A 27,481-nucleotide genomic window follows, 5' to 3' on the forward strand; every position below is an offset into this window, starting at 1 on the left:
GGCCAGTGATGGCTCAAGATGTACAGGCCTCGCTGGCCTTTCTAACTGATGTCAGATAGCATGTGTCACAGGAAGCTCCCCCTCAACAAGGAGATGGTACTGCACATGTGCAATGTCCTTGCTCTCATGTCCACATGTCAATTCTTGGCCTGCTGCACTGTTCCAGTGAAACCCAGTGCAAACTGGAGGAACAGCACCTCATCGTCCAATTAGGCACATTACAGCCTTCCAGACTTAACAACTTCAGAGTGTGAACTCTCTCCTTTATCTTTACCCCATTTTTATTTCCATCAATTGATTTTCATTTCTTCCAACGATCCATTTTCCCCTCACCATTGTCCCCTTTGCCTAACCCCACCCCACCTGAACCATCTGTTCGTTGATCCTAGTTGTCCTTTTACACACTGCTTACCTTTGTTCTAACCCTTGATCCTCCCCACACACTCCCTTTATCCTTCTGGCCAGAACATCTGTCAATCTCGACCTATCTCTGACCCTCTATCCAGCCCCATTGCTCCACGCCCCACAACAGCGTAAATCTTCACCCTATTTCCAGTTCTCTCCAGCTTTGACAAAGAGTCACCTCGACCTGAAACGTTAGCTCCCTTCTACGGGCGGCATGGTGGCACAATGGTTAGCACTGCTGCCTCACAGCGGCAGGGACCCAGGTTTGAGTCACTATCTGGGCGGGGCCTGCACTTTCTCCCTGTGTCTGCGAGGGTTTCCTCCAGATGCTCCCACAGTCCAAAGATGTACAGGTTAGGTGGATTGGCCATGCTAAATTGCCTTTAGTGTCCAGGGGATTTGTCTCGGGGATGTGAGTAAGGGGATGGAGCGAGTTAGTGGGCCCGGGATCTTTCAGAGGTTTCGGCAGTCTTGATGGCCTCCTTCTGCACTGTAGGAATTCTATGGTTCTCTCTTCACAGATGCTATCAGACCTGCTGAGATTGCCCAGTATTTTCTGATTTCAGCATCCACACTAATTTGCTTTTTTCTTAAGAAAAATGAAAACAGTTTGGTTGTTTTTGTCAACAAAAAAATTTAACTCTGTGTTATGGAGGGAAACAAGTTATGGAGCTAAACAAACTCCGGGCGCGATTCATCTAAAATTTTCTACGTACGGTTTCGGGGCATTTAGCAGCGTATTTCTCGATGCTGCTAGTCAACAGCACTTCAGTCATTTCCTGTTCAGCCCGCCAGTGCAGGAAGGCTAGTCGTGAATTGGGGTGCCATTTTTAAAGACAGCCCGATCTTTCGACCCTGCTCAGTGACCCGACCGCGGCCTCTGGAACTCCCCTATTTCACCCAACTTACCTCTTCCGGGGTGCTCGAGCCCCATCACCCCACCTCTTATGGGCAAGGTACCCAGGGGCCCAACCCCTGGCATGGGCAACCTGGCGCTCCGGCACCTTGAAACTGCCAACCTGGCACCCTGACAGTGCCCCTGCCAGCCTGGAAGTGGCACCTTGGCACCCTTTGCAGATTGCAAAGTCTGATGGGACACCGTTGAATTTTGTGAGACGTCTTGAGCGTCGCGAATCTCACGAGTGGCCGCTCGCGAGATTCAGTTGCCTCGTCCTGACACCAATTGGGCGAGACAAGGCCGCTGAATCGAGCTCTCCATTTGTAAGTTAATCTAACAAACTGTCTGTCTGTTTGAGGAATTGAAGCAATGAAATCTGTTTCCACAGAACTGCCCTTATTTTGTTATAATTATGTGTTTACTTGTTACCACAAACAACCTTAATCAAGTCAATGATGAATCTTATCACAACAGAAAATGCTTAAATTACCTTCTGAAAACTGAGAGTGAGAAACAGAAGCTTGAGGCACAATGAACTGAATTATCACAAATCTAAAATTACAATTACAGAACAATTAGTTTCTTTGAAGAAAAGTAGGTTAAGAGGTTATGTTTACTTTCCATTCAAACTAACAGCTTAAATATATAGTTATCACACAGGAGACAAAAACAGAACAACTACCAAATAATATCCTAGCTCCCAACAATTACTGACCGTCTAATCTGCTCCAGCTCCTCTTATGCAGTGTCCAATCCATCATACTTTCCCTCCTTTTAGCCCTGAAGAAGAGTCACCTGGACTCAAAAGATTGGGGACGGATTTGAGCCCATGTTCGCCATCGGCGACAATTGGGAAACAATCGCATTTCCCATTCCCCACCGCTCCGCCTCGTGTATGGCCCTTTTTCTGGGCAGGAGCCTCATTTGAATACATCTTACACATGTTGAAAGGGCCTCCTCTTCACATTATGCCCCGTCACAGAACATTCCATTGGCGAGGTTCACGAACAGATGTGTGATGACACAAAACAGTTGAGGGAATCCTGTGGGGAGCGCCAAGGTAAGTATAACCCCAGTAGGACAGGGAAATGCACGGCATTGCCCTTGATTGTCATGTGAGAGTACCTTTAAGAAATGATGTTTATCAATGGGTGTGTATATAAATATCTGTAATGAGAGTACCTTTAAGAAATGGATGTTTACTACTGCAGTGATGTCAGAGAGTGGGTGGAGCTGGGCTGTGTCAGCTTTTTACTTTCATTTTAGGCTGTTTGCTGCATGGTGTGTTTTAGTTTCGTTTTCAGTGTTGGAGCTGATGCCAGACAGAGCAGGTGTACTGTTGATCTCTCTGCTATGAAAAGACTATCACTTGATCATTTGGTGAATTCAGAATTATAAATGTTCCCAGTCGTGAGTGAAAACCTAATGTGTTTCTGTTAAAAGGTGTTTTTAAGTCGTATGAAAGTTTAAAGGAAAGCTTAAAGGATTACGTAGTGTTGTATTCTTTGGGGATTGTATTTGAATTAATGTTGCTAAGATGTTCACTGTATGTTTTAAAAAGGTTAACTTGAGTTCATAGAATAAACATTGTTTTGCTTTGAAAAATACTTTTCCATTTCTGCTGTACCACACCTGTAGAGTGGGCCGTGTGCTCTCCATACCACAATCTATTAAAAGTTGTGGGTCAGGTGAACTCCATGATACACTTTGGGGTTCTCTAAACCCTGGCCCATAACATGATGCAGGTTGGTCCTGCCCCAGTAAAAGTTGGCACAGCCAGGCTGGTACGGGTTGGCACAGCCAACCTGGCACCGCTAACTTGGCAGTGCCAACCTGTGCCGGGGCTGTGAAAATGTGGGCCCTCTGGGCGGCCACATGGAATAGGGCTCCCCCTTATGGGTGTTGGGAAGGACTGATGCCTAAGAGGGTTGCTGAGACTGCAGTGGTGGGGGGAACGAGAGGGAGGAGACTGTGGAAAATGCCCCCGAGACTGTGATGGTCGCCCCAATGCCTGCAAGGTGGGGAGAGAGACCAATGTCAGCAAAGGGGGGGGGATGCGAAGAGAGGAGAGCCCCATTGCCTACAATAGTGGGAGGGTAGGGGGGAGGGAAGAGCCGGTGCCTGTAGAGGTGGGGGGGGGGGGGGGGGAGTGAGAGAGGGGAGTGCAGCAATGCCTCTTAGGTTAGTGTGGGGGTCCGATTTTGGCACTGGGGGGGGGGGCAGGGAGAGTGGAGTGCCCAGTTGTTAGCTTTGTCGGAGGGGAAGACCCCATTGTGGTAGGGGGGGGTGGAGCGCCATTGTTGCCATTGGGGGGCAGAGGGAGCGCTTCACTGTTGGCATGGTGGGGGAGAGCCCCGTTATTGGCATGGCGGAGGGAGACCCCGTTGTTTTCATTGGAGCGAGGGGAAGTTCTATTGCTGGCATTAGAGGGGGAAGTGCCCTGTTAATGGCTTTTAGGGAGGGAGCCCCTGGGAGGGAGGGGGGTGGGGGAGGCAGGTGAGAGGGGGGGGGGATAGGCGCCATCGCTGTGGAGTCATCCCTGGTTCGGGGGGGGGCAAGGGGCTCAGGGCACTATTTGTGTACACCCACAACAGGGGCATCATCAGCTGCTGCCTGTCTGTCCCACCAAACACCCTCAGGACAGAGCCTTGTCCGTGGCAATATGTGAAGGTCAATTTATCTCCGTCTGACTGTGAGGCTATTGCTATTAGAGAAATGACAATGTTAGTTGTGCGAGCACTTCACAGCTGCAGGTTGTTTGCTGCTTGTTCCTGCTGTTGGCTGCAAATGCCTGATGGCTGCTTTTCTGCAGCTGGAAAAAAGGACAATTTTTTTTTAAGGTACCTGGGTCCTGGAACACTGGGCCTAGGGAGGGGGGGGGGTGGAGGGGCATATGGGGACAGAAAGCAATCTAATTTGAGGCAAGAAGATACTGCAGGACCTGGTGCGTGACATTGTTCCAAATGGGCCACCTGCTAAAGCCGTTGAAGAAATACTTTCACAGATTGCTGTTGCTTTTGTTGATGGTGTGGTGAGTGCTGCATGTAACTGGCACGTCACTTCAGGTTAAACACGGTGGAAGTCACAGATGCTCAACTGCACCTTGAGCGCCAGTGGAACATGTGGATGCCAGGATTTGATGCCGGTGAGATTAGGCCGTGTGGGAGGGCCTGCACAGCTGCGGCTCCTGGATGGAGAATGGCACTGATACGTGGAATTAGTCAAACATTGATGGACAGATCAGTTCCACGACAAAACCCTGGACCTCATAACATATTCTCAGGCTGAACCTCAGTTTCTGTTGAAGAACCCGCGAGGGGTGATACCGTGTGTTTGGTTTTGTGTGTGAAAATGAGATGATATGGAACACAGAACATACAGTGCAGAAGGAGGCCATTTGGCCCATCGAGTCTGCACCGACCCACTTAAGCGCTCACTTCCACCCTATCCCCATAACCCAATAACCCCTCCTAACCTTTTTTTTTTAGTCACTAAGGGCAATTTAGCATGGCCAATCCACCTAACCTACACGTCTTTGGACTGTGGGAGGAAACCGGAATACCCGGAGGAAACCCACGCAGACACGGGAAGAACATGCAGACTCCGCACAGACAGTGACCCAGTGGGGAATCGAACCTGGGAACCTGGTGCTGTGAAGCCACAGTGCTAGCCACTTGTGCTACCGTGCTGCCCACGGCTTTCTGGAATGGTGATGTTTCCTTATTGTTTAATGGTTAATGTTATATGTGGAATGTTAGGTCGTTGATTTTCAAATCTTTGTAGCTGTTGACCATTTAATAAACAAAACATTCTCAAGTGGATTCCTGTGGATAGACATGCTTGGATACATTGCCAGAACTGAACTGAAGGTGTCAACACCACCTAAGCAGCAGCCAACAATCAAACACCCTAGAGCTGGGCCTCAGCACTGGGGATATCACGACAGCAGCATCAAAGAAGGCTCGAAGCGTCATCCCATCTGCAGGGGCACGCCCCACACCCGGATGTCACAGCTGCCCATCAGGCCGGGGAGGAACCCAGAGGGGGAGGCCGGCGACTGTCTGCGGTGTACAGGCGTTATTGGCCTTTTGAGGAGATGATGGACAGCATGTGCCGTAGGAGACTCCGCCTCACCAAGGGAACGGTCCGGTACCTGTGCCATGTCCTTGCAGACTTAGCACTCCATGGAGGAGGAGGCTACCCCACCTGGTGGCCATTTAGGTCACCACAGCCCTGACGTTCTACACGTAAGATTCATTCCAGGGCTCAAGCAGGGACTTGTGTGGCATTTCACAACCTATAGCCCACAAGTGCATCCGTGAAGTCACAGATACCCTGTTTGCCCGGACAGCTAACTATATAAACTTTGACCTGGACCAAGTTCAATAAGATGCACAGGCAGCAGGATTCTCTGCAATCGTCGGGATACCCCAGGCCCAGGGGGTAATAGATGGCCAGCATGTCAACCACGCGGTCCGGGAGTGCCCTTCATCAACAGGAGGGCATTCCAATCCCAAAACATTCAACTCACGTGTGACCACCAACCTCGGATCAAGCCTACCCTGGGAGCATGCACGACAGCTACATCCTGGGGCAGTCGTAGATCCCTGGCATTTTTGAGGAACACCCCAGGATGATGGGTTGGCTCTTGGGGGTAAGGAAGTTACCGCTGAGGTCCTGGCTAATGACGCCAGTACGGAGACCGGAGACCGATGCCAAAATCCGATAGAACAAGGCCCATGTGGCCACCCAGGCTTTGCTCAGAGGGAGAGGTTTAAGAGCTGCTCCCCCTCATTAGTGGGGAGATGGCAGGCGCAGTTCAGGTGGCGGAACAAGCATTTCCGCCGTGAAGTCCATGGGGCATCATTACCGACCCTAATTGATGTTAGAAACCGGTCGTGGTCTCACTGGATCAGCCGTCGAGAAGCACCCGGCAAGTCTGGCTTGCTACCGCAGTTAGTGCTTCGCCCATTTGATCCCATCTTTTTTTTGTGCTTTTTAAAAATGGACAATGGCTGTGTTGACAACATGGCTGGAATTTTCCGGCCTTGCAATTCACTTTTCCCACCGGCAGCAAACTCGCAGGTTTCTCGGCAGCATGGGGTGGCTTCAATGGGAAATCCCATTGCCAAGCGGCGGGAAGATAGAATCCTGCCACCAGGGAATTGGTGCTCCACCGAGAAACACGTGGCTGGGGAACCGGAGAATCCCGCCCCTTGTCTTTAGCTGGTCACCTGCTGCGTTGGAGTTTCAAAGTAACACTGGCCACGGGAAGGGTGAGGCTGTGCCAGCAAACCTCAAACAATTTTACTCCTAGAACAAAGGAATCGTGGCCAGGATTCTCCGCCAACGGGACTCTCCATTTTGCCAGAGCCCAAGGGTTTTCCGACGGCGTGGGGCTGCCCCACCACGGGAAACCCCATTGACCGACCGGAGAATCCCACCGGCGCGTCGAGGCAGAAAAGTGGCATGGCGGGCGGAGAATCCAGCCCCCTGACTCCAAGGAAACACCTCAAGATTCCCGCCTTCGGAATGCACCGTCTGTGTCCAATATTGAGGAGGTATGTCACATAACAGCTCCCAAGCTGCACTGTGATATCAGCCAGTGGAACTGCATTACGGCAGTTACTATTTTAGACCTCCAACCGAACTGCAGGCATTAACCTGTGCTCTCTATCATCAAGCCAGTGGCAGCAAAAAGAACTCTGGCCCTCACCAAACATGTCAAGTGCTGGAATCTAAACTCATGCCTCCAGACTAACCCATTCTACATCTCTTCTCCCATCACGGAAGTCTCGCTCTGGAAATAAGGAGCATTCTACAATCAGCCAACTTCCGCTCAGAAGGAACATTCCAGTTTACTCATGATTGCGGACTCTGGACACGTGTAAAAACTATACTTGTATTTTTATTGTGGTCGTGCCCTGAATCCTCTTCGTTTTTCCTTATCCCCCATTTATTGTGTGAGTGTAAAAATGGGATGGGTGTTTCAAATTCATGTGTGTGTGTGTGTGTGTGTGTGTCTAAAAATAAATTAACCATTCTATTTTCATCTTACCTCGAGTTTGCTGCGCAACTGATTGATGGAGGATTGGAACATTTCTAAATTTAAGGATTGAAGAAAATATGCCACCATTTTTAAAGGTGGAAATCAGGATTTCACAAGGGTGAGCCTTTAGTTGGCATGGAGACAGGCTCCCTGTCCAATTAATTGTGATGGGCAGGCCCTTGAAGCAGGAGAGTAAAATATGGGGCCTTCCAGACTCAGGGGAGCACCTGGCTGTGCAAACAAGCTAAGTAACTGGGAGGATGCTTCAACGAGACAGCTGCTGACAGACGCTGCTTATAAATCTTAAATAAAAAACAGAAAAAGTAACCTGACCACCACTGTGGGGAAGGGGGTGGGGAGAAACCTCTTTATGGGATGGACTTTGTTTTAAACCACGGAGGCAGGCATGGAGGGCATGTAGGCCACCCGTCATATCGGAAAACTGGAGGTTCACTGGAAAATCCCCAGTGCCGGTATTTCTGGGCTCTCTGACCTTCATTCTGAACCTTGGTCAGTGGACCAAAATTTAGCCATTAACGCTATCTTCCGCTCTCCGCAGATGCTTCCTGACCTACTGGGACCAGCAATTTCTGCTTTCCTTTCAGATTTACAGCATCTATCGTATTTTGCTGCAACGATTTTGAAAGTCCTATCAGCTATCTGGGGCGAAATTCTCCGACCCGCCCCGCCACATTTCTGCCCCGACCGGCCGGCGGGAGTCTCCGTAACACCGGCTGGTCAATGGGGTTTCCCATTGTGGGGCAGCCCCACGCCGTCGGGAAACCCCCGGGCGCCGGCAAAACGGAGACTCCCGCCGGCGGAGAATGACGCCCCAGGTTTCTCCACTAAAGATCGATGCCAAGGATCGTAACATGACAGGGAAACAAAACCCAAGTATCATAAGCGAATAATTAAAACTTACCTAAATTTATCACAAATTAAACCATTTTTCGATGAGTTTTAAGTACTGAGGGGGTGAGATGGTTCTTCGGCAGTCATAAGAAACTTAGTCATTATGGATCAGCCGCCTGTTTTATGTTACATGGTGCTCGACTTTCATTCCCAAAATCGAGCATCATGTGAACGTGCTGAAGTCATGTAAATATACCGGTGACAACCCTTTGGTACTCAAAATGCGTCTGACAATTTCATTAGTGACTTGTATGTCTCTGAGAAGTCATGTGTTTCAGGAGATTTCCGGATATTTCACTGCTAGCTGAAAGGACAGGCCCTGTGTGAATGCATGTAACTTCTAGCATACGGAAATGAGCCACACTGTGAGCCCGACCGATAATCTTAAATTGATGTTCTTAGCACAATCAGGATTGTTCAACAAGTGTTGTCCAGTTGCAGAATAACATGTAATGTTCGACACGGTGTTTTGAGACAGAAAGAGCATGTCCACACATTGCACCTTTTCCAACTAAGCAAAAGCTTGGGAGTTAATGGGGACGATTCTCCGAGTCCCGCGCCGGGCTGGAGAATCGCCGCAACCGCGCCACGACGCCGGCGCACGATTCTCCGAGGTGCGGAGAATCGGCGCCTTCTACTGTGAAGACTGACACAAAGTACTTATTCAGTTCCTCAGCTATTTCCTTGTCTCCCATCACAAAATTACCAGCATCATTTTGGAGCGGCCCAATGTCAACTTTTGCCTCCCGTTTGTTTTTAATGTATTTAAAGAAACTTTTACTATTATTCCTAATGTTACTGGCTAGCCTACCTTCAAATTTGATCCTCTCTTTCCTTATCTCTCTCTTTGTTATCCTCTGTTTGTTTTTGTAGCCTTCCCAATCTTCTGACTTCCCACTACTCTTTGCCACATTATAGGCTTTCTCTTTTGCTTTGATGCATTCCCTAACTTCCTTTGTCAGCCATGGCTGCCTAATCCCCCCTCTGATAACCTTTCTTTTCTTTGGGATGAACCTCCGTACTGTGTCCTCAATTACTCCCAGAAACTCCTGCCATTGCTGTTCTACTGTCTTTCCCACTAGGCTCTGCTCCCAGTCGATTTTCGTCAGTTCCTCCTTCATGCCCCTGTAGTTACCTTTATTTAACTGTAACACCTTTTTACATCTGATTCTACCTTCTTTCTTTCAAATTGGAGATTGAATTCGACCATATTATGATCACTGCCTCCTAAGTGCTCCCTTACTTTAAGATCTTTAATCAAGTCTGGCTCATTACATAACACTAAGTCCAGAATGGCCTGTTCCCTCGTGGGCTCCATCACAAGCTGTTCCAAAAAGCCCTCCTGTAAACATTCAATGAATTCCCTTTCCTTGGGTCCACTGGCAGTATTATTTACCCAGTCCACCTGCATATTAAAGTCCCCCATGATCACTGTGACCTTGCCTTTCTGACATGCACTTTCTATTTCGTGGTGCATTTTGTGCCCCTGGTCCTGACCACTGTTAGGAGGCCTGTACATAAACTCCCATATTGGTTTTTTTGCCTTTGTGGTTCCTCAACTCTACCCACACAGACTCCACATCATCTGACCCTATGTCGTTTAGTGCTATTGATTTAATTTCATTCCTAATTTACAAGACAACCCCGCCCCCTCTGCCCACCTCTCTGTCTTTTCGATAGGTTGTGAATCCCTGGATGTTTAAATGCCAGTCCTGAACCCCCTGCAACCATGTCTCTGTGATGCCTACCACATCATACCTGCCAGTCACAATCTGGGCCACAAGCTCATCTACCTTGTTCCGTACACTGCGCGCATTTAAATATAGCACCTTTAATTCTCTATTGACCGTCCCTTTTTGTTTTCTTAGTGTGGTGGACCTTGGTTTACTGAGCCTTTCCATACACTGTGTCATATTTTGTGGGATGGGGACAATCGTAACCACTCTTGAGTTTTGTCTGTTCGAGTTTTTTTGTATTCCTAAGCAGCTACGCTCCCCGCTGATTACTTCACCTCTTGGTTCCCTGACTTTCCCTTCCCCCCCCCAATCTTTAGTTTAAAGTCCTATTGACCACCCTATTTACTCTTTTCGCCAGAACACTGGACCCAGCTCGGTTCAGGTGGAGACCATCCCAACGGTATAGGTCCCCCCTGTCCCAAAACTGATGCCAGTGTCCCATGAAAAGGAACCCCTCATTCCCACACCACTCTTTCAGCCACGTGTTAACTTCCCTTATTCTTGCCTCCCTATGCCAATTTGCACGTGGCTCGGGCAGTAATCCGGACAGAGTCAAGGGCTGAGGCTCCTGAGTTCCTGACTGCTGGTTCCCTTTACCTGCCTCACTTGCAGTCACACCCTGCTGTCCCTGGCCACTGGCAGGATTTAAACTACTTACTCTGAATTCCGGCGAAAGAACATAGGGCGGGATTCTCCGTTCCCCGACGCCAATTTCGTAACCGGCGATCGAGTGGAGAATCCCTTTTGACGCTGAAATCGGGGGGCAGTGCCTGTTTGACGCAGGTTTTGTATGCTCCGCCCCCTCCAAAACGGCATCATCTGAAGGCCCTCCCGCGCGATAGGCCGAGTTCCCAATGGCGCGGTCCACTTGTAGTCTCAGCCGTGCGGGAATCCGACGTGGCGGCTGCGGACTGTGTCCAGTACCGCCACAGTTGGGCGGGTGCCTTGCTGCTGGCCGAGAGGAGGGCTTCCGCGAGGGCTGGGGGGAACTAGTTGAGTGGCTGAGGGAGGGGAGGGGGGGGGGGGACCATCTGGCATGGGTCTGCGCATGGCCGGCATCATGTTTTATGGCGTGGCTGCTGCAGATCGTCGCTGTGTGCCTGTGTGGCCACAGACTCGGCCATTCTCTGTCATTTATTTTGTGGAGGCCGGGAGTTTTAAGTAGCGCACTGCTAGCCCCTCACCGGTTGCAGCATCGGTGAGGGGCTGGAGCCGATTTTTCCCACGTAAAACGCCACAGATCATCCGTACTTAGCCTCAGAATCGGAGAATCTGGCCTATAGTCTCCCAAACAGAGAATCCTGCCTTATATTTAGAGCACAATATTCTGTTTAGAATTTGCATTTGGTTCAGAGCACGACATTATATAGTTTGCGCACTATATTTTATTTTAAGTTCCTGATTCTAATTTTAGGCTTAGGTTCTCTGTTTCAAACACTACATTTTATTTAGAGCCCTGTATTTTATTTAAAGCTCTCTGTTCTATTTTGAGCTCCGCACTCTACTGTCTTTCTGAAGCATTATGTCACGATGCATTTTAAGCTTGAGCTGCATTTTAGAAGGAACAATGATGAAAAGTAATAATACAATTTTAGAGGAGGTGCTGCAACAGAGACCTGGGAATTGAATGAGCAAATCATTACCGGAGGCATGATAAGTTGATGAATCTCTGCCAAAAGCATATGGGATTCTGGACATCATCAATTTAGACAAAGTGTCCGATGGAGCAGCCACTGTAGCCCCCCTTCCCCCCCCCGGCGACGTGACATCAAGCAGGCACAAATCATTTAAAAGAGAAACCCAGTCATGATGACTAGAGGCACAGAGGTGTCAAAAGCCCAAGGGTTGAGGAACATTCATGGGCATTGCCCCCGGCACTCTGGCAGTACTCCCTGGCACTCAACTGCCAGGGGGCACTGCAGGGGGATGACACTGCCAGGGGACACTGGCAAGGGGCATGCTAGGGGTTTCCCTCCATTGGCGAAGGCGGAAGAAAAAGAATGCCCCCACGGCACATGACTGCCCGCGGATGGGTGGGCCCTGATCTTGGGCCAGGCCACCGTGGGGGAACCTCATGGGGCCAGAGGACCCCCCAGGACCCCGGAGCCTGCCTGGGCCGCCTTGTCCCGCCGTTCAAAAGGTGGTTTAATCCACGCTGGCTGGACAGGCATTCCAGCAGCGGGACTTCGGCCCATCGCGGGCCAGAGAATCGGCGGGGGTGGGCCCGCCAACCGGCGCGGTGCGATTCCCGCCCCCGTCGACCGGCGTGGCGCGATTCCCAGACCTCCCTCACAGTTCCCTGAGCCTGCCCACTACGTCGCCCTTTCCAGCGGTCCCCAGAAAATCCAGCCCAGTATTTCAGCTGAGGCGTAACACAAAGGTTTATCAGAACATATTTGCCGCTGTATTCTGAGGTGCAATTTTCCCAAAATTACACCGAGTGTTGGATCAGGAGAGAAAAGCTGTGTGAAACCCACTGGTCTCACAGAAGCCCTTTCTCGCCTGATTTAATAGCACTCTGCACAATTTCAAAGTGCTAGCGAGGATCACACAGCCAGCTGGAGGGACAGGGCCTAAAAAGGCCAGCAACACCCATTTTAAGGGACACCCTGATCTCAAAGTTAAATTTAACATCTCCATCAACGGACATCAGGACCCCCCTGGCTTCACAATTGCCTTTCCTGAAGGCCCAGTCCCATCTTCTTGCAGCAACCAGGAATGGACAATAAACGTTGCCTTTCCAGTATTTGCACCATGCCATGTGCATAAATACACTTCAGAATAATTAATTCCACATTACATTCCACGTGAGGTTGTTTCTGTGGGATGCAACAACAAAAATAACATTCACAAAAATAACTTATTTTTCCATTCTTATTGCCACATGTAAATAGCCAGGCCATTGGTCACATAATAAGACCAATCAATGCTCCTCACCAATGGATCATCTGCTGAACAAATAAACCCTTTAAATTCAATTCTACCAAATGGAACATCAAACTATTTTGCTAAAGATACAAACTAAAATATTCTGGGGGCGGGATTCTCCGACCCCACGGCGGATCGGAGAATCGCCGGGAGCTGGCGTGAATCCCGCCCCCGCCGTGTCCCGAAGTCTCCGCCACCAGAGATTCAGCGGGGGCGGGAATCGCGGCGCGCCGGTCGGCGGGGGCGGGAATCGCACCGCGCCGGTCGGCGGGCCCACCCCCGCCGATTCTCCGGCCCGCGATGGGCCGAAGTCCCGCTGCTGGAATGCCTGTCCAGCCAGCGTGGATTAAACCACCTTTTGAACGGCGGGACAAGGCGGCGCAGGCAGGCTCCGGGGTCCTGGGGGGGCACGGGGCGATCTGGCCCCAGGGGGTTCCCCCACAGTGGACTGGCCCGAGATCAGGGCCCACCGATCCACGGGCGGTCATGTGCCGTGGGGGCATTCTTTTTCGTCCGCCTTCGCCATGGTCTTCACTATGGCAGAGGCAGAAGAGACCCCCTCCCCTGTTCAGGGATGATGTCAGCAGTCGCTGACGTTCCCGCGCAAGCGCCGATACGCGTTGCCCGGCGAAGACCTTTCGGCCCCGGCTGGCGAGGCGCCAAAGGCCTTTCCCGCCAGCCGGCGGCGCGCAAACCACTCCAGTGCGGGCCTAGCCCCTCAAGGTGAGGGGTTGGCCCCTAAAGGTGCGGAAGTGGCGGCCTGACGCCAGAGTGGTTCCCGCCACTCCATTACCCCGGAACTCCCCGCCCCGCCGGGTAGGGGAGAATCCCGCCCTTTATTTTCCTCCATTTTCATCAACAGTGCGAAAGGACAATTGCAATTATAAGCTCCAGTAAACTGCGGTTTTACATTTTCTGTGGCTATTAATATTGTTTTTATATTTCTTACAATATTTCTCCTTCAAAATTTTACAAAATGTAATTGATCCTCTGACGTTTATGGGGGAGATTCATAGCTTAAGGGATCTAGAGAGAAACTTTCTATGATTCACTCATTAGTGGCATCTGTTGCAAAATTTGATTTTTAATGATTCTATCATCACAAAGCAATTATTGTCCACTTCAAGAACAAGTGATGCGGAAGCATTCAGTGGACTTTACATATTTACATTTCAACCAAAATAACAACTGGATCTATAACAACACACCCAAAAGCTCCCCCTGCACAGTCAGACTATTAAGTGCGATTCACAAGAGCAACCAGGTGATGTTTACCACAAACAACTAATGAGCTGCAGGATGGAAAATGGAATCCTCTGATACAATTCAGCAGATAAAAAGAAAAGAAAAACAAATGGAAATGAAGTTGTGAGAAAAGCAATCAAATTCAGGACGTAGGTCAATTGGATTCAACACCAATCGGAATTTGTAAAAAAGAAAGAATTGCCTTTAATTTGCACTTTTCACCACCATTGGACGCCGCAAAGCCCTTTACAGCGAATTAAGGACTTCTGAAGTATTCACTGTTGTCGTGTAGAGAATACAGCAGCTAAATTGCATACAGCAAACTGATTTTGAGATGTTCATTGAGAGATAAATATAAGCACCCTGGTTAAATTTCCATCTCTGCTTCTAAATAAGTGCCATTGGATCTTAAACATCCACCCAAGCAGGCAGATGGGGTCACAGCTTAACATCTCATTCGAAAGATAGCACCTCCAGCAATGCAGTACTCCCTCGTTACCGCATTGGAGTCTCAGCCTTGAGATTTGTGCTCAAGCCCTGGAGTGAAATGAAATGAAAATGAAAATCGCTTCTTGTCACAAGTAGGCTTCAATGAAGTTACTGTGAAAAGCCCCTAGTCGCCACATTCCGGCGCCTGTTCGGGGAGGCTGGTACGGGAATTGAACCGTGCTGCTGGCCTGCTTGGTCTGCTTTAAAAGCCAGTGATTTAGCCCAGTGTGGTAAACCAGTCCCTAAGTGGGAGTGGGATCTGAACTTGGAACCTCACGACTCAGAAGTGAGAGTGCGACTGACTGAGCCACAGGCTGACAGAGCAGTTGGCGAAGGATTTATTGCCAGTCAATGCAAAAAATAGGCAATTGCGATTCTTAAGGCGTGAGAGCATGAGGGTACTTTGAGCAGTCGAGCGTATGTGAATACGACGGAATCACTCTTTGGATAGAATTATTTTTCAAATGGAGAAGCGGAGAACTTCAGAAGACTTTACAGAAAAAAGTAGCAAGGCAGTGCTCAATGGCAAGCGCGAGGAGAGAACGAGGGAGAGTGGGGAAGCAGGAAATGTCATTAAAGTCAGTGGCGCCGAGGTCCCAAGTTCAATCCCGGCTCTGGGTCACTGTCCATGTGGAGTTTGCACATTCTCCCCGGGTTTGCGTGGGTTTCGCCCCCACAGCCCAAAGCTGTGCAGGCTAGGTGGATTGGCCACGCTAAATTGCCCCTTAACTGGAAAAAATGAATTGGGTACTCTAAATTTAAAAAAAATTCAGAGCAATCTGGGAAAAGGGGACAGGGAGGGGAACATTGTTTCGTTTTCACTCAAATATTGTTCCAAGGGATAAACAGCTTGTGGAAATTAGGGAGCATTATGTAAGTATTAATATTTCATGTTCAGTCATTACTGCCAAGACTACTAACAGTATTGATCCACGAAGTGAATTCGCAAGAGGCATGGGAGTATATTTTCCAACCATTATTGTTCTGATAAGAATTTGTGATAACCTGACAAAATTCCCTTACATTTATTTTTTTTTAAATCATGGGCATTAGTCCAGTCACAGTAAAAGGTATCGTGTCTGCATTTAGAAAACAGGATGCATATTAGATACATTTGTTTTGAAGTCTCCATTAACCCCATCAGTGATAAAATTACCAACCATCCACCTCATGCCAAAATGATCTAATTTTTATTTCCACATTGCAATATGACTCATGAATAAAACAATTTGTACAGCGCTTTTCATGATCTCAAGATGTCCCAAACCACTTTATAGCAACTGAAGTGTTTTCGAGATGTAGTCGCTGTTGTAATGCAAGACACAGGGCAGTCAAATCCCACCCAGCAATATGATGTTATTGAATCCATACAATCGCTACAGTGCAGGCAGCCAGTCTGCACCCACCCTGTGAAAGAGCACCCTGCCTAGCCCACTCCCCAGCTCCATCCCCGTAACCTTGTAACCCCTATCTACTCTTTGGACACTAAGGGGCAACTTAGCATGGTCAATCCACCAACCTGTGGGAGGAAATCGGAGCACCTGGAGGAAACCAACGCAGACAAGCGGAGATTGTGAAAACTCCACAGACAGCCACCCCATGTCGGAATTGAACCCGGGTTGCTGATGCAGCAGTGGTAACTATTGTACCACCATCATAATGACCAGAGTATGTGTTTTAGTGACTTTACTGAGGGATAAATATTATGCAGGACATAGGGAGAACTTTCTTGCTCTTTGAATAGCGTCGTGGGTGCAATGAGCTTTGCGCGCAAGCTGTGGGAGAGGTCACATCCGGAGGGGGGGCAAAGACAGAGGGAGCTTTAAGCTTGAGAATTTGAAGCAGATTGAAATGAATTGAGAGTGGTCTTGCCCTGCTGCAGCTGAGGCTACAAGGGAGAGAGCTGATTGGTAAGTAGTGGGTAAGGTCAGTAAGTCTTCACAACTTTCATCACTTATAGTTCAAAAATAGATTTTGTGACTTATAATCTGTAAGGGCTACTGGTTATGAATTGCTTTCAGGGCGACATGTGACACAGTGGTTAGCACTGCTGCCTACGGCGCTGAGGACCCTGGTTCAAATCCCGGCCCTGGGTCACTGTCCGTGTGAAGTTTGCACATTCTCCTTGTGTCTGCATGGTTTCGCCCCCACAACCCAAAGATGTGCAGGTTAGGTGGATCGGACATATTAAATTGCCCCTTAATTGGAAAATAAAATAATTGGGTACTCTAAATTTATTTTTAAAAAGATTAAAATAAATTGCTTTCAGACTGAGTTAATAAGGAGAGATATTAAAAAAGGTTATGAGGAAAAATTTAAATTTAAATACCAACTTAAAAAATAATTAAATAAAATAGAGATGGAGGGTCTAGTGATGTGTTGTTCCTGCATGATGTGGGAGCTGGTGGATCCCATTGTGGTTCCCAGTCACCACATCTGTAGTAGGTCTTGAGGAACTCTGGTTCAGAGTTGATGAGCTGGCTACTGAGCTTCGGACGTTGCGACACATCAGGGGGAGGAGGAGGTACCTGGACACTGTGTTCCAGGAGGCAGCCGCAACCCTTAGAATAACTAACTTGAATTCAGCCAGCGGTCAGGGACAGGAGGGTGTGGCTGCAAGTGAGGAAGGTAGAGGAATCCAGGAGGACGGCTAGCAGGAGCCTCAGCCCTTGTCCCTGTCCAACAGGTTAGAGATTCTTGCTCCCTGTATGGACAGGAAAGGGGACTGCAGGGAGGATGAGCAAACTGACCACAGCATTGTGGCACAGGGAGCCGTTCAAGTGGGGGAAGAGACAAGAAATGTAGTCATAATTGGGGATAGTATAGTTAGGGCATTGACACTGTTCTCTGTGACTAGGATCGAGAAACCCGAAAGTTGTGTTGCCTGCCTAGTGCCAGGGTTCGGAATATCTCACCTGGGCTGCAGAGGAACTTGGAGTGGGAGGGTAAAGATCCAGTTATCGTAGTCCATGTAGGTACCAACGACATAGGTAGAACAGGAACAGAGGTTCTGCTATGGAAGTATGAACAGCTTGGAGCTAAATTAAAAAGCTGAACCAAAAAGGTAATAATCTCTGGATTACTACCTGACCCATGACCTAATTGGCATAGGATCAATAAGATTAAGGAGTTTAATGCATGGCTCAAAGATTAGTGTGGGAGGGATGGGTTTGAAATCATGGGACATTGGAACCAGTACTGGGGAAGAGGGTGATGCATGATCAATGACCACTAAAGTGAGGTTGTAGTCCAACTGAAGGCTTTAATAAGCTAGATGTTTACCCCAGCAGCTCAGGTACAGAATGAAGGCTGCTGGGACAGCACGGGTTCTTATACTCCGCCTATCAGGGCGGAGCTATCATACATTCTAACCAATAGAAAGCATACAGTTTCCACCAATGGTGCTTTAGCCTATGAGGTACCGTAATACCTATAATACCACATTCACCCCTTGTTAAAAAAAGAGTCCGGCGGGGTTGGTGGCCTGAAACTACAAAACGTGACAACATGGTATAATTAGTTATGTAGGTACCCTAATACCTCCGTACAGTCTTTAGTAACTATTTACAAGTCTGATACCTATGTACATTTGATGGTTTATATTTACAGATTACAATTAAAATGAAGCAATCAGTTGATCGCGGGCCCTGGTCGTCCTCTGTGATCGTCGGAGCTTCGGTGGTGACTCTGGTGGAGGCTCGGGCTTCTGTGACTCCAGGAGCGTGGCTTCGATCTCCATGGCAGCTTCGGCACCCCTAGACGGCGCTGGCGGGGAAAATGGTTGGCCTGGGAAAGGAGCGCTTGCGGGGGACATCGGTGGGTGGGGGGGGCCTAGGCGGGGCCGGCGGAAGGACCGATCCTCCTGTAAGGTGCTGCGGTGGAGAGGAGGGTGGGACTGGCGGCTGGGATGTGCATGGGGTTCCGGTGGGCGCCAGGTCCCGTAGGGAAACCGTATGTTGTCGGCCATCGGGGTACGCCACGTAGACGTACTGGGGGTTAGCATGGAGCAGATGGACCCTCGCGACCAATGGGTCCGACTTGTGCATCCGCAAGTGTTTTCGGAGCAGGATGGGTCCGGGTGCTGTCAGCCTGGTCGGGAGCGAGGTCCCAGAGGAGGACTTCCTGGAGAAGACAAGGAGGCGTTTGTGAGGTGTCTGATTGGTGGACGTACAGAGCAGTGACCGGATGGAGTGGAGGGCCTCCGGGAGGACTTCCTGCCAGTGGGAGACGGGGAGATTCCTGGACCGTAGGGCCAGTAGGACAGTCTTCCAGACTGTTCCGTTCTCCCTCTCTACCTGTCCGTTACCCCGGGGGTTGTAACTGGTCGTCCTGCTCGAGGCTGAGCAGGAATTGACGCAGTTCGTCGCTCATAAAGGAGGACCCCCTATCACTGTGCATGTAAGCGGGGAACCCGAACAGTGTAAAGCTGCTATGGAGGGCCTTGATGACGGTGGTTGCGGTCATGTCGGGGCTGAGGATGGCGAATGGGAACCGGGAGTACTCGTCAATCACGTTCAAGAAGTACGTGTTGCGGTCGGTGGAGGGGAGGGGGCATTTGAAGTCCATGCTGAGGCGTTCAAAGGGACGGGAAGCCTTTATCAGGTGCGCTTTCTCTGGTCGGTAGAAGTGCGGTTTGCACTCCGCACAGATTTGGAAGTCCCTGGTGGCTGTCCTGACCTCCTCGATGGAGTAGGGCAGGTTGCGGGTCCTGACAAAATGGAAAACGCGAGTGACCCCCGGGTGGCAGAGGTTCTCGTGGAGGGCTCGGAGGCGGTCCACTTGTGCGGTGGCACATGTGCCGCGGGACAGGGCGTCAGGAGGCTCGTTTAGCTTCCCGGGACGATACAAGACCTCGTAGTTGTAGGTCGAGAGTTCGATCCTCCACCGCAAGATCTTGTAGTTTTTTATCTTGCCCCGCTGTGCATTATCATACATGAAAGCAACCGACCGTTGGTCAGTGAGGAGAGTGAATCTCCTGCCGGCCAGGTAATGCGTCCAATGTCGCACAGCTTCTACTATGGCCTTGGCCTCCTTTTCGACTGAGGAGTGGCGGATTTCGGAAGCATGGTGGGTACGGGAGAAGAAGGCCACGTGTCTGCCCGCTTGGTTGAGGGTGGCTGCCAGAGCCAAGTCAGCCGCATCGCTCTCAACCTGGGAGGGGAGGGACTCGTCGATGGCGTGCATCGTGGCCTTTGCAATGTCTGCTTTGATGCAGCTGAAGGCCTGGCGGGCCTCTATCGTCAGGGGAGAAACTGTGGATTGGATCAGGGCACGGACCTTGTCCGCGTAGTTGGGGACCCACTGGGCGCAGTAGCTAAAAAAACCCGAGGCAGCATTTCAGTGCCTTGGGGCAGTGAGGGAGGGGGAACTCCATAAGGGGGCGCATGCGTTCAGGGTCGGGGCCTATAACTCCATTTTGCACTACGTAGGTGAGGATGGTTAGACGGTCGATGCTAAACACGCATTTATCATTGTTGTATGTAAGGTTAAGGATTTTAGCGGTCTGGAGAAATTTTCGGAGGTTGGTGTCGTGGTCCTGCTGGTCATCGCCGCAGATGGTGACATTATCGAGAAAAGGGAATGTTGCCCATAAAGCGTGCCTGTCAACCATTCGATCCATCTCGCGCTGGAAGACTGAGACCCCGTTGGTGACATCGAAGGTAACCCTTAAGAAGAGCTGCCCAACTGCCTCGAAGGCAGTGTATTTGCGGTCACTAGTACGGATGGGGAGCTGGTGGTAGGCAAACTTGAGATCCACCGTGGAGAAGACCTTATAATGCGCAATCCTGTTCACCAGGTCGGATATGCGGGGGAGAGGCTACGCGTCCAGCTGCGTAAACCTGTTGATGGTCTGGCTGTAGTCGATGACCATCCTGTGCTTCTCCCTGGTCTTTACCACCACTACGTGAGCTCTCCAGGGGCTGTTACTGGCTTCAATGACCCCTTCCCTCAGTAGCCTTTGGACCTCTGACCTAATAAAGATCCAGTCCTGGGCACTGTAGCCTCTGCTCCTGGTGGCGACGGGTTTGCAATCCGGGGTGAGGTTCGCAAACAGGGAAGGCGGGTCGACCTTAAGGGTCGCAAGGCCGCAGACAGTATAGGGTCACCAAATTGGAAGGTCAGACTTTGAAGGTTACACTGGAAGTCTAAACCCAGGAGTGTAGCCACGCAGAGGTGGGGAAGGACGTCGAGACGGAGGTTTTTGAACTCCTTTCCCTGGACTGTGAGGTTTGCTACACAAAACCCCTTGATCTCCACTGAGTGTGAACCGGAGGCCAGGGGGATTTTTTGATTAACGGGGTGGATGAGGAGAGAACAGTGCCTTACCGTGTCGGGCTGTATGAAGCTCTCTGTGCTCCCAGAGTCGATTAGGCAGGACGTCTCGTGCCCGTTGATGAATACGGTCATAGTAGCGGTTGAGAGTGTTTGAGGCCGAGACTGATCAAGGGTCACCGAGGCTAGTCGCAGCAGTTGAGAGTTCTGTTCGGGCAGTGTGTGGTCAGCCGAGCTGGGGTCCTGGGGGTTCATCCAAGATGGCGTCTCCAATTGGTCGCACATGGCTGGGGGTGCACAAAATGGCAGCGCCCATCCCTCCAACGTGGCGTCCATGGAACAAGATAGTGGCGCCCAGGGTCTGCAAGTGGCCCTGGAATATGAAGATGGCGGCGACCGCTGGCCGCACGGGGACCGTGGAGAAGTTTGTGATTGCGGTCCACCTTCGCCGCTGGAGACCGCGGCACCTGCCCAGGCCTGGCATACCCCCGCAAAATGGCTTTTTTTGCCGCATCCCTTGCAGGTGGATGCGCGGGCCGGGCAGCGCTAGCGGGGGTGCTTGGCCTGCGCGCAAAAGTAGCAGCGGCGCCCCTCGGGGTTGCCAGGCTGCCTTGCAGTGCAGGCCTGTGTGGGAATAGGGGAGGTCTCGGAGTCGGCCGCGGAGGGGTTCCACGCTGCCCAGGGGGCTGCCGCGTGGTCGGGAACGTAAACGCAGGCGTTCCTGGAGGCCACGTTCAGGGAGCCTGCTAGGGCCCATGCCTCCCTGAGACCCAGGGTGTCCTTTTCTAACAGGCGCTGGTGGATTTGTGAGGATAGCATACCTGCCACGAAAGCGTCCCGGACTAAGAGTTCAGGGTGTTCGCTCGTCGAAACTTGCGGGCAGCCGCAGCTTCTGCCCAACACCACGAGTGCACGGTAGAATTCCTCCAGCGAGTCCCCAGGGGTTTGTTGCCTTGTTGCAAGCAGGTGCCGGGTGTAGACCTGGTTTACCGGGCGAAGATAGTCCTTTTAGCAGCTCTATTGCTGCGTCGATGTCTTCCGCTTCCTCGATGAGGGTGTAAGTCTCCGGGCTCACCCTTGAGTGCAGAACGTGCAGTTTCTGCTCTCCCGTGGGTGCGTTTTCGGCTGTCTGGAGATACCCTTTAAAGCACGCCAGCCAGTGCTTGAAGATTGCCGCTGAGTTCGCTGCATGGGGGCTGAGTTGCAGACACTCCGGCTTGATTCGGAGCTCCATCCTTTCTTCTTAAAAAGCTAGCTTATTAAATTGATGCACGATCAACGACCACTAAAGCGAAGTTGTAGTCCAACTGAAGGTTTTAATAAGCTAGATGTTTACCCCAGCAGCTCAGGTACAGAATGAAGGCTGCTGGGATGGCACGGGTTCTTATACTCTGCCTATCAGGGCAGAGCTATCATATATTCTAACCAATAGAAAGCATACAGTTTCCACCAATGGTGCTTTATACCTACAATACCACAGAGGGGACCTGTCCCGAAGGGACTGTCTTCATCTGAATCATGTTGACATCAGAGTCCTGGCCATTCGCATAACTAGGGCTGTAAATAGGGCTTTAAACTAAACAGTGGAGGAGGGTTCAGTTGTGTGGAGGATTAGAAAATCCAAGTTAAAGGAGAGAGTAGAAGTGCAGGTTAATGATGAGGTTTTTAAATGGGTTATGGGGGCTGAGGGCTAAGGAGAAGTTAGCAAAGTTTCCAGAACACGTAATAGAACAGATTAGAAGATGGCAGGAATGTAACTTCAGGCAGAGCAAAAATGGGGACAAATATGGAAAGGGGGGCAGTCAATGCAGGACTGAGGGTGTTGTGCCTAAATACGCACGGTATACGAAACAAGATAAATGAGCTTGTTGTTCACATTGAAATTGACGGGTATGAAGTTGTGGGCATCACAGAGACGTAGCAACAAGGGAATCAGGGCAGGGATCAACAAGCGCCGTAGTGTGGCGACTAGGGGATTTTCACAGTAACTTCATTGCAATGTTAATGTAAGCCTATTTGTGACAATAGTAAAGATTATTTTTATTACTATTATCCAAGGATGTGTGTCCTATCGAAAAGGCAGGCAGATGGGGTGGGGTTAAATTGTTAGTAGGGAATGAAGTTAAATCGATAGCAAGAAGCGATATAGGATCAGAAGGCATAGAATCTGTGTGGGTAGAGTTGAGGAATCGCAAAGATAAAAAGACCCTGATGAGAGTTATGTACAAGCCCCCTCGCAGTCGTCAGGCTGTCGGGCAGAAAATAAATCAGGAGATAGAAAAGGCATATAAGCAAGCAATATTACAATAATTATGGAGGACTTCAATATGCAGGACTGGGAAAATCAAGTTGGTAGCGGATCCCAAGAAAAGGAATTTGTGGGATGTCTACGAGGTAGTTTGTTTGGAGCAGCTTGTGGGAGAGCCCACTAGGGAAGAAGCAATTCTGGATTTGGTGATGTGTAATGAGACAGACTTGATTTGTGAACTGAAGGTGAAAGAACCCTTAGGGAGCAGTGAACACAATATGATAAAATTTACTCTGCAGTTTGAGAGGTAGAAGCTGCAATCAGATGTAATGGTTTTACAGTTGAATAAAGGTGACAACAAATACATGAGGGAGGAGTTGGCCAGAGTTGATTGGCAGGGAAGACAGTGGAACAGCAATGGCAGGGGTTTTGCGGGCTTATTCGGGAGACACAACAGAAATTTATCCCAAGTCGGATGCCAAGGGGATGACAAGGCATCCATGGTTATTGAGGGAAGTCAAGGACAGCATAAGAGCAAAAGAAAAAGCATACAAAGTGGCGAGAATTAGTGGGAAGCCAGAGGATTGGGAAGTTATTAAAAGTGAACAGAGGACAATTAAAAAAGCACGAGGGGGGAGAAGAAGAAATATGAGTGTAAGCTAGCTAGTAATATAAAAGAAGATAGCAAGTGTTTTTTTCAATATTTAAAAGGTAAGAGAGAGACAAGAATAGACATTAGACTACTAGAAAATGAGGCTGGGCAAGTAGTAGTAGGAAACAAAGAAATAGCAGAGGAACTGAATAGGTACTTTGCATCAGTCTTCACAGTAGAAGACACTCATTGGATACCAGAACTTCAGGAGAACCAGGGGGCAGAGATGAGTGTAGTGGCCATCACTAAGGAGAAGGTTCTGGGCAAACTGAAAGGTCTGAAGTTGGATAAATCACCTTAACCGGCTGGACTACACCTCAGGGTTCTAAAGGGGCTAGCTGAGGAGATTGTGGAAGCATTGGTGGTGATCTTTCAGGAATCACTGGAGGCAGGAAGAGTCCCAGAGGACTGGAAAGTGGCTAATTTAACACCCCTGTTTAAGAAGGGAGGCAGAAGATTGGAAATTACAGGCTGGTTAGCCTGACTTCGGTCATTGGTAAGATTTTGGAGTCTGTTATTAAAGATGAGATTGCGGACTACTTGGAAGTACATGATAAAATAGGACTGAGTCAGCACTGCATCGTCAAGGCGGGTCATGTCTGACAAATATGAGGGTTCCTCCACCTTAAGTTCCCTAATCAAGTCTGCCTCATTACACATCACATGCATTTGATAAAGTTCCCCATGGTAGGCTTCTGCACAAAGTAAGGAGGCATGGGATAGTGGGAAATTTGGCCAGTTGGATAACGAACTGGCTAACCGATAGAAGTCAGAGAGTGGTGGTGGATGGCAAATATTCAGCCTGGATCCCAGTTACCAGTGGCGTACCGCAGGGATCAGTTCTGGGTCCTCTGCTGTTTGTGATTTTCATTAATGACTTGGATGAGGGAGTTGAAGGGTGGGTCAGTAAATTTGCAGACGATACGAAGATTGGTGGAGTTGTGGATAGTAAGGAGGGCTGTTGTCGGCTGCAAAGAGACATAGATAGGATGCAGAGCTGGGCTGAGAAGTGGCAGATGGAGTTTAACCCTGAAAAGTGTGAGGTTGTCCATTTTGGAAGGACAAATGTGAATGCGGAATACAGGGTTAACGGTAGAGTTCTTGGCATTGTGGAGGAGCAGAGAGACCTTGGGGTCTATGTTCATACATCTTTGAAAGTTGCCACTCAAGTGGATAGAGCTGTGAAGAAGGCCTATGGTGTGCTCGCGTTCATTAACAGAGGGATTGAATTTAAGAGCCATGAGGTAATGATGCAGCTGTACAAAACTTTGGTAAGGCCACATTTGGAGTACTGTGTACAGTTCTGGTCGCCTCATTTTAGGAAGGATGTGGAAGCTCTGGAAAAGGTGCAAAGAAGATTTACCAGGATGTTGCCTGGAATGGAGAGTAGGTCTTACGAGGAAAGGTTGAGGGTGCTAGGCCTTTTCTCATTAGAGCGGAGAAGGATGAGGGGCGACTTGATAGAGGTTTATAAGATGATCAGGGGAATAGATAGAGTAGACAGTCAGAGACTTTTTCCCCAGGTGGAACACACCATTACAAGGGGACATAAATTTAAGGTGAAAGGTGGAAGATATAGGAGGGATATCAGAGGTAGGTTCTTTACCCAGAGAGTAGTGGGGGCTTGGAATGCACTGCCTGTGGAAGTAGTTGAGTCGGAAACATTAGGGACCTTCAAGCAGCTGTCGGATAGGTACATGGATTACGGGAAAATGATATAGTGTAGATTTATTTGTTCTTAAGGGCAGCACGGTAGCATTGTGGATAGCACAATTGCTTCACAGATCCATGGTCCCAGGTTCGATTCCAGCTTGGGTCATTGTCTGTGCGGAGTCTGCACGTCCTCCCCGTGTCTGCGTGGGTTTCCTCCGGGTGCTCCGGTTTCCTCCCACAGTCCAAAGATGTGCGGGTTAGGTGAATTGGCCAATGATAAATTGCCCTTAATGTCCAAATTGCCCTTGGTGTTGGGTGGAGGTGTTGAGTTTGGGTAGGGTGCTCTTTCCAAGAGCTGGTGCAGACTCAAAGGGCCGAATGGCCTCCTTCTGCACTGTAAATTCAATGATAATCTATGATTAATCTAGGACAAAGGTTCGGCACAACATCGTGGGCCGAAGGGCCTGTTCTGTGCTGTATTTTCTATGTTCTATGTTCAATCCATCTGCACATCTTTCACTTGTGAAGGTGAGACCCACACAGACACGGGACGAATGTGCAAACTCCACACGGACAGTGACCCAGGGCCTGGATTGAACAGTGGCACAGTGGTTAGCTCTGCTGCCTCACAGCTTCAGGGTCCCGGGTTCAATTCCAGCCTCGAGTGACTGTCTTTGTAGAGTTTTTGTTTTCTCCACGTGTCTGCGTAGGTTTCCTCCGGGTACTCCAATTTCCTCCTAAAGTCCAAAGATGTGAAGATTAGGTGGATTGGCCATTATAAATTGGCCCTGAATGTCGAAAAGGTTATGTGGGGTTAGTGGGTCACAGGGATAGGGTGGAGGTGTGGCCTTAAGAAGGGTGCTCTTTTCCTGCTGCCTCACAACGTTGAGGTCCCAGGTTCGATCCCGGCTCTGGTTCACTGTGCGTGTTGAGTTTGCATAGGTTGCTTGTGTAGGTTTCGCCCCCACAACCCAAAGATGTGCAGGGTAGGTGGATAGGCCACGCTAAATTGACCCTTAATTAGAAAAAATTAATTGGGTTCTCCCAAAATTTTTTTTTAGAAAAGAAGGGTGTTCTTTCCAAGGGCTGGTCAAATCAACTCAACTTTTCCACTTCCTAAATTCATGTGAGTTTTGCTGTTTGTCATTTCAATATAAAATCAGAGTATTACATTGTAGCGCACAAAGACTCCGTGAGACGAATAGAGTGAAGTCGATGAGGCTTTATTAAGTGTGTCTGTTCCCCCGCAGCTCGATAGTAGAATGGCCTGCGGGGGAGGACTCCGGCTTCTTATACTCCGCCTTCAGGGCGGAGCTAGAGGTCAACGGCCAACCAGGACCCGGGATCTGTCAGCTAATGACATTCGGGCTTCCAGTCCCACATGACCCCCAATACATACTACCACATACATAAAGGCAAAACATTCGATTTTAAAATGGGGGAATGAATTACGCCTGCATTCGGTACTTGTCTGATCATCCTATTTCTTTAGCCTCACTTCACCTGAACAATACACTTGATGTTGACTTCTCATGTGCAATGAGATTTGTATTAATACATATTTGTATACATACACAAACTATCTTGTTATTAAGCAACAGTTCCTCAATTATTCTGCTTCCACAAGCTCCTTTTTACAATACATATTTTTTAATTACAAAAGGGAGATTCTGGGCGGGATTCTCTCACCCCGGGGCCCGGCCGGAGAATCGTTGGGACCGGCGCGAATCGCGCCATGCCTCCCCGACGCCAGTCCGCTGATTCTCCGGAGAGCGGCGAATCATTGCCATTGGCGCCGATGCGGTCAGCGCGGCGCAGGTCGGGGTCCACTCTACGGGGCACCCATTTGCCGATTCTCGGGCCGAGCGGTTAAGCTAAAAAAGCTGAGTCCCGCCAAACCAGCTCTTACCCGGCGGGACCTCGGCGTGGATGCATCTGGGGGCGGCCTGGTGGGGGTTAAGGGGGGTCCGATCCTGGGGGGGGCCCACACTGT

The 27,481-nt window shown here is 49.6% G+C and overlaps 1 protein-coding gene across 3 annotated transcripts in view; it reads right to left on the minus strand.

The window, feature by feature from the left end:
* The window catches only part of LOC140420938 (connector enhancer of kinase suppressor of ras 2), a 986,283-nt gene that overhangs the window by 473,170 nt on the left and 485,632 nt on the right, over window positions 1-27,481 (minus strand). The window lies entirely within an intron of this gene.

The sequence above is a fragment of the Scyliorhinus torazame genome, chromosome 5 (genome assembly GCF_047496885.1).
Source record: "Scyliorhinus torazame isolate Kashiwa2021f chromosome 5, sScyTor2.1, whole genome shotgun sequence".
In the NCBI taxonomy this organism is placed as follows: domain Eukaryota; kingdom Metazoa; phylum Chordata; class Chondrichthyes; order Carcharhiniformes; family Scyliorhinidae; genus Scyliorhinus; species Scyliorhinus torazame.